Source organism: Phoenix dactylifera, unplaced genomic scaffold (assembly GCF_009389715.1).
Source record: "Phoenix dactylifera cultivar Barhee BC4 unplaced genomic scaffold, palm_55x_up_171113_PBpolish2nd_filt_p 002678F, whole genome shotgun sequence".
NCBI classification, from domain to species: Eukaryota; Viridiplantae; Streptophyta; class Magnoliopsida; order Arecales; family Arecaceae; genus Phoenix; species Phoenix dactylifera.
This window is the reverse complement of record NW_024069824.1, coordinates 2,595-15,443: the sequence shown is the minus strand read 5'-3', so window position 1 is coordinate 15,443 and position 12,849 is coordinate 2,595. Positions and strand designations below refer to the sequence as shown.

The 12,849-nt window shown below is 40.1% G+C and overlaps 1 pseudogene; it reads left to right on the top strand.

Annotated features, from left to right (window-relative positions):
• Positions 1-2,358: 2,358 nt before the first annotated feature.
• On the top strand, positions 2,359-2,456 carry LOC120109755 (annotated as a pseudogene).
• Positions 2,457-12,849: the final 10,393 nt, after the last annotated feature.

Below are 12,849 nucleotides of genomic sequence, written 5' to 3'. Positions count from 1 at the left end.
GAAGGGTAGGGAAAGTGATCTTTCCTAGTGACCAAATTCAATTTTCGGTAGTCAACACACATGCGCCAACTCGTCGGGACACGAGTCGGGACTAACTCACCCTGCTCATTTTTGACTACCGTCAGACCTGCTTTTTTGGGCACGACTTGAGTAGGACTTACCCACTTGCTATCGGAAATTGGGTAAATAATACCCACGTCAAGCAACTTGAGGACTTCTGCTTTAACCACATCTCTCATCGTAGGATTCAACCTGCGTTGCATTTGCCTTGTGGTTTTGGCATTGTCCTCCAAATATATCCGGTGCGTGCAAATTAAAGGGCTAATCCCCTTCAAGTCTGCAATAGACCACCCTAAAGCTCCTCTATGATTCTTTAGAACACCAAGTAATTTTCTTTCTTGGGCATGATCAAGATCAGATGAGATGATTATAGGAAAAGTGTCATCGGATCCAAGAAAGGCATACTTGAGTTCCTTCGGTAAAGGTTTCAACTCGAGCTTAGGTGCTTGTTCATGGGATGGTACTATCTTTGTTCCTCGAGATGGCAAATGTTCAAATTCCTCTATTCTCGGTCTCCACCCATTGACCATCATGACATCCGAGTTATCTAAATAGGTGGGACCGTATCATCAGCAGTACCTTCAGAACACCAATCTATCAAACCATTGTCGGCCGATTCAGTAAATGTTTCTTTTAACAAATATTCTTCCGCAATGGTTTCAACCCATTCAACTTCTTTACTTTCTTCATGATCACTGGGTTGTTTACCTATACTAAAGACGTTCAGTTCCAAGGTCATATTCCAAAAGAAAGCTTCATGACACCATTCCTACAATTGATCAATGCATTAGAAGTTGCAAGGAATGGACGTCCTAAGATGACCGGAATCTGAGATGGTGAATTGGAAGCCGGATGTGTGTCCAGTACGATAAATCAACAGGAAAATAGAACTTGTCTACTTGGACCAACACATCTTCGATAATCCCTCTAGGACCTTCACTGACCTGTCAGCTAATTGTAAGGTCACAGTTGTTGGCTTCAACTCACCCAAACCGAGTTGCTCATATACCGTATATGGCAACAAGTTCACACTCGCTCCTAAATCTAGCAATGCTCGCTCAATCCTAAAATTGCCAATGATGCACGAGATAGTTGGGCAACCTGGATCCTTATATTTAGGAAGAATGTTATGCTGTAAAATTGCACTCACATTTTCAGCCAGAAATGCCTTCTTCTTGACATTTAAACGACGCTTGACAGTGCACAAATCTTTTAAAAATTTTGCATAGGAAGGCACTTGTTTGATTGCATCAAGAAGAGGTACATTGATTTTTACTTGCTTAAAAAGCTCAAGAATTTCAGAGTTTGGTTCAAGCTTTTGCAAGGGCTTTAATCTTTGTGGAAATGGTGCAGGAAAAGGACATTCAATTTTTTCAGTAGATGTTGGTGCTTCAGTTTCTTCATTATCCTTTTCTTTTGTCTTGGGAGGGTCAGAATCAGGTATGACTTGAGTTTGTTCTGGGACTGGTCGGTCAATAATCTTTCCACTTCGCAAAGTTATTATACTCTTTGCTTGTTCTTTATGCGAAGTTGAAGATGATGCATTGCTACCGCCATAGACTTGAGGATTAGGTTGTGGTTGAGCTGGTAGCTTACCTTTCTCTTGAGCACTTAAAGCAGTGGTCAGCGTTGTCAGTTGATTTCTTAATTCATCATTGATTTTAGCTTGACCTTGCATGAAAGATTGCAAAGTTTCTTCGAGACTGGTTTTTGAGGGGGTGCGTGTGCATAATGAGGTGCGGAGGTGGAGGAGTTGGGTTATATACTTGTTGAGGTTGGTCATTCCTCCACCTGAAATTTGGATGGTTCTTCCATCCAGGGTTGTAAGTACCCGAAAAAGGATTATTGAAAGATTTTTGATAGGTATTCATAACATTGGCCTGATCGTGCAAGACTTCCTTGAATGCGGGTATTGTGGGGCAATCAGTGATGAGATGGCCAGGCATCTCGCAAATCCTACAACACTCGCTGTTATGTTCTACGGTCTTGACGGGTTCAATCCTTCTAAGTTCAATTTCCTCTACCTTCCTAGTAAGGGCTGCCATTTTAGCTTGAATATCATCCTGAGTATTAAGGTTGTAAAGGCCCCCGTGTGGAATGCTAGTAGGCTTAGGCAAAGGTTTATTCACTCTATCCCCTGTATCCCATAATTGTGCAGTCTCTGCGAGAGAGTCTAAATAGTCCCATGCCTCATCGGGTTGCTTTTCCAGAAATAGACCATTGCACATAGTCTCTATAAATTGTTTCAACTGTGGAGACAACCCTTCGTAAAAGAAACTAATGGTTCTCCATGTTTCAAACCCATGATGAGGACAAGAGAGAAGCAAATCTTTAAATCTCTCCCAGCATTCATAAAATGTTTCATGGTCTTTTTGTTGGAAATTACTAATGTGCCTTTTCAAAAAGTTAGTCCTTTGTGCGGGAAAGAATTTTTTCAAGAATTCTCTTTGCATATCATGCCATGTTCCTAGCGATCTAGGTCTCAAGGAGTTCAGCCATGTTTTGGCTTTATCCTTTAAGGAAAAAGGAAACAAGGTCAATTTAAGGACATCTTCCGATACATTTGGCACTCTAAATGTGATGCTAATTTCCTCAAAATCCTTAAGGTGAAGATAAGGGTTCTCGGATTCCATTCCATGATACTTGGCAGCAATTGAATTACTCCTGGTTTGATTTCAAAGTGTCCTACATTTTCAGGAATAATCATGCATGAAGGTTGACTAGTCCTAGTGGGATGTAAGTATTGTCGAAGTGTCATAACTGGGGGTCTACCTTCATCACCATGGTGACTTCCTACATCATCATGCCATCTCACCAGATCTGAGATTTTGCGAAAATTTCAAATGTGATCTAAGGAATTGTCAAAAGGTTGTCGACTCAGACGTCCAGTGTTGTCCCTATTCCAACCTAGCATACAAAATTTCAGAGTTTATTTATTTGTTTGTTTTTTTTGTTTTTTTTTTTTTTTTTTTTAATGATTACCCTTGATCTTTTCTTAAAGTTCTTATCAATTTTCAAGTAGCAACAAGGGTTAATGAGATATGATGATAATAAAATTCTGATTCTAAACAAAAAAATTAAACACAGAAAATTCAAAGCAGACAGCAGCAAAGTTTATATTAATTTAATGGTCGTAAAAGTATCAGAATATCAATCAGACCGTTCAGATGAAAGAAACATGTGTCCTACAGCAGCCGACGAAATTTGAGTGCAATCAGACGGTGGATTACTCAGATATCAGAGTTTGATGCAGACTGTGCAGGAATAAAAACAGCAGAATTTTTTTTTTTGAAAGAAAAAGACTAAATAATAAACTGATTAATACTAATTAATCTAAAATTATACTAATAAATCAGCCGTTCCCCGGCAACGGCGCCAAAAACTTGATGCAAAAATAAAATTGTTCTCCCAAGTGCAGGAGAATCGCACAAGTAGTAAATCTCGGGAGTCCGAGGTCGAATCCTCAGGGAACGATATAGATTATTAGCGTAATTTTAGATTAATTAATTCAATAAATTTGTGGATTAAATGATGTTTTGATTTTCAGAAATTAAAAAAAGAGATAATCAATAAACAAAGTTCAATCAAATAAAAAGTGGTAGGGATCTGGAATCCCCCTTGATGATATTGCATCCAAGAATAAACTCTATGGTTCTTGATTAAAGATTAAAGTAGGATAGATCTAATCATGGTATATTTTCATGAACATATGAACTCAATTTCTAAGCATTCATCGTGCTTTCTACGTCTACGACGAATCAAATACTAAAGCAATCCATATATCAATAATCATAATCCATTAAAGATCTATCTACGAAATAACTATGCATGGATAAACATATCAAAATATAAATCATTAAGAGCAAAGTTTAGAAGTTTACTTCAAAGAGCAATACATCAAAGGTTCCTCCATCACCCTCCCTAGGACTTTAGCCACTCATTTAAAATGATCCCCCTTTCATTCTCCCCTTTTCTTTCTTTCTTTTCTTTTCGGAAACAGGGAGGCCCTGTTTCCCTTTCTTTTTTTTTTCTTTTGACAGAGGGCCTCCTCTGTTTTCACCCCATGAAATCCCCCTTCTTCCCCAGCTGAGAGAGCCTCATATAGCTCGTGAGAACCCTCCAGCTTGCACGGGAATAGGTGCGGACGGCTGGGATTTGGAAGGGGATGCGAGAGATTCGCACGCGGTGGAGACACGTCAGCTGTGGATGCGGGAGAATCGGACGCGGAAGCCTGACTGGGACTCGGATGATTGCGAATCCGGGAGGCTGCTGGGATGTGCTGTGATCGTAGATGCTAGGGATCGGTTTGGATGCGTGGAAGCTGAACCGTGGATGGCTGGGAAGCTCTAGGATGCAGGCGCGGAAGCTTGAACGCGGACGGATGCGGATGAGATGCTTCATGGGATGCTGAACGGCTGGCTTGATCGTTGGAACTGGGACGCGTGGACTGCGAGGAAGACGGAAGCCGCGGACGTGAGGAGACGCTGAGATACGGGATGCTGGGAACTCGGGGGAGCTGGTTCACGGACGTGGCCTGAAACGGAACGCTGGGAGGATCCAACGCTGAGAGCTGGAATCTCGGGATGGTTGGGCCTTGCACGCGGACGCTGGCAAGATCTGATCGCGAACGGAAGGAGGTTTGGAGCTTGAGATGGGAGTGGATGCTGGCCTGCGGATGATGCGAAAGAGGTGGACGGCTGATTCTGGCGATGCTCGTGAACGGAAGGAGACGTGGGGTTGCAACGCGAAGGGATGCGGAGAAGGCTGGATCGCACGATGCTGGATGAGCACGTGGAGGATCACTCAGGGAGAAGCTGGGTTGCACGCATGAGATGAAGTGGGAGAATCATAAACGGGTGCACAGGTTGCTTTGAATTGGCTGCAGTGAACCTGAAAGGCTGAACTTAACTCCTTCTAGTATGCAACTGGGGTTGACCCATATGGTTGGCTGGTCGCATATGGTGATGCATCTTTTGGGTCCCAATACGTATTTTAACTTTAATTTACGATCACCTGCACCCCACAAAATATAATATTAATACAGCACTTCTATCATCATTTGTTAGCAATATACTAATTTGAGTGATGTGTAGATCGCACTTTTGTGCTCTCATCACCTCCTCTAGTATATCTTTTATGATAGGCCAAGCATCCTCTTATATCTATCTCTATAGACCTTAATCCCCAAAATGTAGGATGCTTCCCCAAGGTCTTTCATGGAGAACTCTTTTGACAACCAGACCTTGACCAAGGTTAGCATAGGATTTTCCTATCAGGAGGATGTCGTCTACGTACAATATGAGGAACACGACAGCCCTTCCACTAACTTTCTTGTAAACACATGGTTTCTCTTCATTCTTGATGAAATCAAACGATTTAATCGTATCATTGAAACGAGTGTTCTAACTCGAAGATGCTTGCTTTAGTCCATAGATGGACCTTTGTAGCTTGCAGACCTTGTGAAACCCAAAGGTTGCTCCATATTATCTTCATCAAGATATCCATTCAGAAAAGCAGTTTTCACATCAATCTGCCATATTTCATAATCATGAAATGTTGCAATGGCAAGCAATGTTCGAATGGATTTCAGCATGGCTACAGGTGAAAAGGTCTCCTGATAGTCAATGCCTTCGCGCTGACTCTGCCCTTTCACCACTAGCCTTGCCTTATAGGTCTCTACCTTTCCATCCGAAAACCTATCTTCCTCTTGTAGATCCATTTACATCCAATAGGTACTATACCTTTTGGTGGATCTACTAAGGTCCAGACTTGGTTGGAATACATGGAGTCTATCTCTGACTCATGGCTTCCAGCTATTTTTCGAAATCGATATCTGATATCGCCTCGTTGTAGGTATTGGGATCCTGTACATGTTCCCTATCTCCCATGAGAAACATTTTCTCGGTATCCTCTATAAGCATACCTAAGTATCTATCAGGAGGATGGGAGACCCTACTAGATCTACGAGGTAGGAGAGTACTATGTGTACTAGCTCTATGTCAATAGGTTTTATAGGATCCATAACTTGTTGCTTTTCAGAGACTTTCTCTTCAAGCTCAATTTTCCTCCCACTGCCTCTATCAAGGATAAACTGTTTTTCCAAAAGATGCATGTCGGCTCACAAATACATTGTGATCCTCTGAGACGTAAAAATTGTATCCTAATGACTCTTTAGGATATCCTATAAAACGAGCACTTATGGTCCTAGCCTCTAACTTGTCCGCCTGTAGTCGCTTGATGTGGGTTGGACATCTCCAAATCTTGAGATGACCAAGACTCAGCTTCTTACCATGACATATCTCATACGATGTGGTAGGAACAGATTTAGAGAAAACTCTATTCAATAAATAAATCGCGGATAATAAGGCATCTCCCCAAAGAAACATAGGTAAATCAGTAAAGCTCATCATGGATCGGACCATATCCAATAGAGTCCGATTCCTCCTCTCTGATACCCCGTTGAGTTGAGGTGTACCTGGAGGCGTCCATTGTGAAACTATGCCATTTTCTTTGAGATAGTCCCGGAATTCTCCACTAAGGTATTCTCCTCCTCGATCTGATCGAAGAGCCTTAAGGGTTTTTTCAGTTTATTTTTCTACTTCATTTTTGAACTCTTTGAACTTTTCAAAAGATTCAGATTTGTGTCTCATAAGATACACATACCCATATCGTAAAAACATCGATAAAAGTAATGAAGTACGAATAACGACCCCTAGTTAGCACATCAAATGGGCCACATACATCAGTGTGAACTAGGGTAAGTATTTCAGTGGTCCTCTCCCCATGTCCTACAAGGGGTAGTCTAGCCATTTTTCCTTAAAGACAGGACTCACAAACTGGATATGACTCGGAAGTCAATGAGCCGAGAAGCCCATCTTTCTCCATTTTGTTCATTCTGTCCTCTCCAATATGGTCAAGTCTGAGGTCAAATACTTCTGATTTATCTCTTCTCGGGATCTTTTGGATCCTATGGCACTCACTACTTGCTCAGACACATTCACAGACACATCGACATGTAAGTGATAGAGACTGTCAATCATAAAACTACGTGAAACTAATTTATTTCTGAAATAAATAGAACAGCAGTCTTTGTCGAATGTTAAAACATAACCATCCTGTGCTAAACGCGAAACAGAAATCAATTCCTGCTAGCAGCAGGGATATAATAACAGTCTCTAAGCAACAAACTAAAATCAGACGGTAGTCGCAGAGGATAGGTGCCCACAGCTACAGCAGCAACTCTTACCTCGTTGCCAACCCGAAGGGTTACTGCACCTTCCGCCAGCTTCCTACTTTCCTTTAGACCCTGCATAGTAGTGCACAAATGAGCACTAGAACCAGAATCTATAATCCAACTAGAAGTAGAAGAACCATAAGGTTAGTTTCAATTACGAGCAAGTCTAACATACCTTTTGAAGGTGTGTCTGCCCTTTTGTTCTTCAGGCTCTCGAGGTATGAAGGGCAGTTCCTTTTTCAGTGGCCATTGACGTTGCAGTGGAAACATTTTCCTTTGTCATTAGCCTTTTTCTTGTGAACTTTCTTCTTAGGCTTCTTGTCTTTCTCTGCTTCTTTGCAGGCTTCTTTTTCTTTCAAGTAGACTTTCTCTTTGAACCAGAAGTCAGAACAGAGTTTTCAAGGCCCTTCAGCAGTTACCAACATATTAGCAGTTCGGTCTTAGTGCGTTCAATTTTATTCATATGGTAGTTTACTATAAACTGCCCAATAAATCAGGAAGGCATGCAGGATCAGATCTATCTGCAGTTCCTTATGCATGGTCATACCGAGCTTCTCAAGCTCCTCTAGGTCCTTGATCATAGTCAAACAGTGATCATGGACAGACTGCCCCTCGCACATCTTTGCCTTAAAAGCCTCTTGGACACTTCAAAGCGAGCTGCGACTCTGCTCACCATACAACTCTTGCAGGTGTGCCAGTATTTCCTAGCAGTCTTCATGTTCTCATGCTGGCATTGAAGTTCATTAGTCATGGATGCCATAATGTAGCACTTGACCCTAATATCATCATCTGTCCACTTTTGAAGCATCTCACGCTGATCATCAGTAGGACGTGCTGGTAACCTGGGGATATCATTCTCGAGTACATACCCTATTTTTTCACAATTCAAAATGATTTTCAGGTTTCTAAGTCAGTCTTTGTTATTGGTTCTGGTCAGTCGGTTGGTCTCAAGGATACAGGTCAAAGGGTTCGAAGCTGACATTGTGATCTGTAGAGAGTAAAGATTCTAGTTAGACTTTGTACTTGATCTTAATTTATTCTAGGGACTTTTAAAACAAATATGCTCCCACTATTTTCTCGAATTCCTCATACTCTCCTGATGGAGAAACGAAAACCCTACGCGACTAGGATTTCTAGTGGGTACTACGGTCTCACCGATTTACATGCCGCCTCACCTAACAGTTATTGGTGACATAAATGGATGAGTTTACAACTTTTGTACAATGCTTCTCAAGCAAATTGTAGTGGCACTTGGTCTCTAAGTCATGAAGACCTCACCTAACAGTTATTGGCCCCATTACTTAGTTAAGTCAGACCCACCGTATCACCGCAGAAATAAAGTCGTCATTGGGTCCTCACCTAACAGTTATTGGTGTCCAACCCCACCTTTACCCTGCAACATCTCATGTCTAATAGAGAGGTCCAGTCCCCCGATGCAACTTGTCCACTGTGTCCAGCCGAGACAAATCAACACCGGAAAGACCTAGCTCTACTACGGTGGAAGACCTATGGACTTAATATTGTGAAATCATATCTTAGTATTTGCAACTTGAGCTCTTCATAAGAGGTAATCGAACAATTGACCAGGTAAGCAGGTGGGAGGCTCCCCTTACTCAGAGAGTAAGGTCCTAATTAAGTAACCACTTTTTAGGCTTGCCTAGACACCAATTAGATCAATTAATCTAATATGACTAGCTCATGTTGGTTCTCTCTCGACTGATTGAGGAGGTTTGTATTTAGGTCTCTCTCGATCGACTATTCACATCTCATGCAAATATATATCTACCCGCATAGACATAAGCATTAAACATCCAAGCATTTATCAACAAATAAATTTAAATGGTGATGATCATGGATCCAGTATGGGTCATTTTACAAGCACATGCACGTCAATTGGTTTGATCGTCTTCAACTCTTGACTCGATCTTGATCCCCTAGGTCCAATTGTGATCAACTCCTTGATCCATCTTCAATCAACCCTTGATCTCGATCCACGCATGTTGAGCTTATTGATGTACATATCGATCATCCATCGACGTGCAACACACATCACAGATTACATCCCAGATTGCTTTAAAAATTAAATAAAATTAAAGAATAAATTACAACCCTTTTCATGAGACACGCAAGTCTCTAATACATGAATTTAAGATGCACGCAGGCATCTGAAAATTAAAATTACATGCCATCACATAGCATCATAGAATATCGCAGAACATTTCAGCACATTCAAAAGGGTTCATCCATGATCATCACCATCCACATCTCATGCATAAATATTATTTTCAGATCTGTAATTTAATTGATTATTTCATCTGATGACTTGCTGATTATGAAGATATGATTCTAAATATCTGTAATCATATTATCAAAGCATTAGAATCATTAATCTAAGCATCTAAAAATCAGCATGCAGAAAAATCAGCAAGCTGAAAATTCTGCATGCAGTAAATTTCAGCAAGCATAATCCTTTAAATTTTAGATCTAAAATATCTTTAAAAATTTAATTCTAATTTTAATCTACATAATCTGGCTCTGATACCACTGTTAGGATCTGTCACATGCCGTAGAAAAATTTCAAAAATTTTCAGATCTGCAGCGAGGAAGGGCATGCGCAGATCCCGTTCATCACATGAACGTATTTTAAAACCATTTGTAGATGGATTAGGATTAAATTATTTTAAACCATTTTTGCATGATTAAAAAGATCAGATCTTCATCTTGTGCGGATAGATGGTATCCGCAAATTTGATTTACGTGGATTTGTTGAAAGTTCGATGGAAGTCGCACACGCGTCCGCCTCTACGGGTATCCACACGAGGCAAAGCACCGATCGAAGCTTTTAGATCTTCCCGGGGTGCTAGCTCCCTTGCAGAGATGGCTATTGATGGCTTAAGTCCTCTCCTTTGAATAAACCATTGATTGCTTTGAGAGGAGGAAGAAGAAGGAAGAGCCAAGGAAAAAGATCTAAAGGCCCTTTCGCAGCCTTTTCTTTTTCTTCACGTTGGAACCAAAAAAGGGAGGAAGGAGGCCCACGCCACTAGCTTCTTTTCCCTTCTTTTCTTGTGGATGAATGGAGGAATGGGAGAGGAGTTCCTTGCTGCCGAAATCCCTCCTCCTTTTAATTCCTTAAGAGATAAGGATGAGTTCCTATTTATCTCTTTAGTTGGCTAGTTAGGAGGGGTGTACACCCCTCCTTTTTTCTCCACGCACGGCAGCAAGGGAGGGGCGTACGCCCCTCCCTCTTATCCCATTTCATCAGCCCCCACTTAATCAAATTAAGTGGGGAGGGTTGGGTCCAATGCACGGGTTCAATTCTATTCCAAATAGAATTAGGTGCACCCATTTCCTTTCATTCCAAATCCTAATCCAATTAGGATTTAATTGAACCATGACTCTATTGAACTCTTCAATTCTAATCCAATTAGGAGTTATGAGATTAATTAGATTAAAATTAATTAGAACTTAAGAAAATCCTAATCTAATTAGGATTTATTAAATTTCAGCCCTAAGGCAATTAGGACTTTAAAAATCCTACTTCAAGTAGACTCTAATTTAATTTGAAATCCTAATCCAATTAGGACTCTAAGGATCCTACTCCAAGTAGGACTCATGATCAAGTCCAATTAATTAAATCTAATTAATTAAATTAAATTGCAATCCGATTGCAATTATTCCTTCTTCAACTCACTAACTCTTAGCGGGTTAACCAATTATCAATCAAATTGATTATTTGTGATTCCTAATCACAATTCAACCGTCGGATCGGTCAATACCTCTAATGTGTGTGACCCCATAGGTTCTATTCTGACTGATAGTGAGATATATTTGCGATCTCTATCACAATATCATTGAAAACTTCTTTCAATGGGTTGAAACAATTTCAACTCAACTCACCAGGGATCATCGACCATCAAGATGGTCCCCATGAGTCTAACCATCCACCAGTGACATCTAGCAGCATGTAGTGGCAACCCAGTAAAATGGAATGATGAACCTCTAGGTGCGGTTATCGTATGATACAGTGCTTCTATCGTGGATCCCTATAGATCGGAGGTCATAGATAACTCGTCAAATCCCGTCGTCTGTCATATATCTAGATTTATTCGACTTGAGTTCGAGAGTGAAAAACTCTTTCTCTACTATATATACTGCCCTGGCCAAGGTCTTAGAACTCAGTCTAATAAATCACATAGGATCACTTCTCATCTATCAAGGTCGATAGATTCCATGTAGGTGCATACCCTACTCCTACAATGAACCTACTGCAGCCAATCTATACTACAAGGACCCATATGACTAGAGATCATGTATATGTGCAGTCAAACTACAATAACCTCACTGTGAGTAGCCGAATCACTGCAGGTTAAAGGATCAGTCACACTACTGCAACATCAAGTAAGTCACTGACGAGTGGATAGACATCCAAGTGACTTCTTGTCTTGGTCACGCTCAGTACCTTGTTCTCTAACAAGCACCAGCACTATCACTTCAGTGTCCCTACACTGTGGACTCGAGTCTCGTCCATCCATAAGAAAAGCGATCTGTGCACTGATCGGATCAATCACCGTCCTCGTGATGATCCATTGATCAGAAGCATTTAGAAATTAATCACCAATGATATATAGCTCAAATTCTCAACTCTTGAGAATATGTATCATCATCTTATTAATTTTTTGGACGATTCATAGACACATAAACAATATGAATAAAAAAGATGCTCATTTATTATTCAATAATAATAAAATCAAGTACAAAATTATGTTCCAGAATTAATAATGTGTCAGCCAGATTGGCTTCTAGGGCATATATCTAACACATGATACATAAGTCTAGATACATAAGAAGGCATGATACATAAGCATTTGGCACATAATCATAAGCTCTGATACATATCCATGTAATCTTGCTTAAGTCCTAATAATTGATTATATAGATTTGCCTTGCCTCGATACATAATCTTAAACTTTGTTTTGACACAAACTTTTGGAAATTTTGCTTTAATGATACACAAGAGTAAGAGGAGCAAAACTGAAATTCTTTTGGCACCTATTTGGATAAGATAGGAAGAGTTTTTGGTTCAACCCATGCTATATGATACGGTCTTTAATTAGACTATCTTGATATTATCTTGACACTATCTTGATACTCTTGAACCAAAAATACTTCATGCATACTAAATCTAACTTTTCTTATGAATGTCAATTTGCTTATACTCAATGTTTTATCATCATCAAAAAAAGGAAGATTGTTAAGCCTAGTGTGATTTTGGTGTTTACAAAGCCATTGATATATCGTAGTACCAATGCTTTTAATTCAATTAATCTAGTACATAAATGTTTAAGGAAGAAAGAAACGATACATTCTTGATACGCTCTACATATGCAATTGAAACAACTCTCAAGAACTTATCTAAAGACAAATTTATGGGAAGAATTTGAGTAAAACCTAAATTTTCAGTTTGATAGAGTTAAGAATCAAGTTCCCTTAGTTAAAGGGCAATTCTATCTTTTTTATAGTTAAAGAGATGAAACTTTCATGTGCCAAGCATCCTA